Here is a 1231-nt window from a genome sequence, read left to right as displayed (position 1 = left end):
GAAGCACCTGGGCCTCAGTTTCCTCATCTGTGAAATGGGTTGGCCATCAACGTCATAGCATCGTCATGAAGGTTAGATGGGTTCATGTGTCCTGAGTACTGAGCACAGGATCTGGCACCAAGCAAAAACTAAAAAGTGAAACTGTTGCTGCCAAGGCGGCTCCAACTCATGGTGACCCCATGTGTTACAGAGTAGAACTGCTCCATTGGGTTTTCTTGGCTGTAATCTTCTCAGAAGCAGATTGCCAGGCCTTTCTTCCAAAGTGCTGCTGGATGGGTTCAAACCGCCAATGTTCACAAGAACAGCTGAGCATAAACGGCTTGTGCCACCTGTCTCCTTCGGCACACAGTACACACAGCAGGTGCTCAGTAACCAGCAGCTCATCATTTTTTGACTCATCAGCTACCTAGACAAGACTTACAGGAAACCCCAGTGCACTAGAGTCAGGAGACATGAATTCGAGCCTTGGTTTTGTCTGCAAGTCCCTGGGTGAACTTGGGTGGTCCCTTCTCTTTGGGCTACATTTCCCCAGCTGTCCACTGAGGAGGTGTGTCTTGGTCTCCTAGTGCTGCTGTAACAGAAATACCCAAAGGGGGTGACCTTAACGAACAGAAATTGATTTTCTTACAGTTTAGGAGGCTAGATACCTGAATCCGGGGTGCCGGCTCCAGGCGAAGCTCTCTCTGTGGCCTCTGGAGGAAGGTCCTTGTCTCTTTTCAGCTTCTATCTTGGTTGCTTGAAGGACTTCATGTGGCATCTGTCTTCCCCCATCTGTGCTCACTTGCTTCTATGCCTGTTCCGCTCCTTTTATATCCCCAAAGTGATTGGTTTAAAACAAATGCTGTTGTGCTATGGCCTCATTGGCATAACAAAGAAAACCTTATTCCCAAACGGGATTACATCCACAGGCCTGTGGCCGAGTGTGTAATAAAGTCCATTCCAACTTACAGCAACTCCATGTGACAGAGTGGAACCGCCTCCTTGGGTTTCCTAGGCTGAAATCTTTTTTTTTTAAACAAGATAATACATGCTCATTGTCTAGAAAAATACACACAGGCTTAAGAAGAAAACAGAAATTATCTGTAATTCCACCACTCAGAGATAACACCTCTCACATCTTTGTGAGGCTGTGATCTTTACAGGAGCAGATTGCCAGGTCTTCCTTGGCGGAGCTGCTGGGCGGGTTAGAACCTCTGACCTTTCGCTTAGCAGCCGAGAGTTTAACCATTGT

The sequence above is a fragment of the Loxodonta africana genome, chromosome 3 (assembly GCF_030014295.1).
Source record: "Loxodonta africana isolate mLoxAfr1 chromosome 3, mLoxAfr1.hap2, whole genome shotgun sequence".
Taxonomy (NCBI): Eukaryota; Metazoa; Chordata; class Mammalia; order Proboscidea; family Elephantidae; genus Loxodonta; species Loxodonta africana.
The sequence above is the reverse complement of the archived record's forward strand: the minus strand, read 5'-3'. Positions refer to the sequence as shown.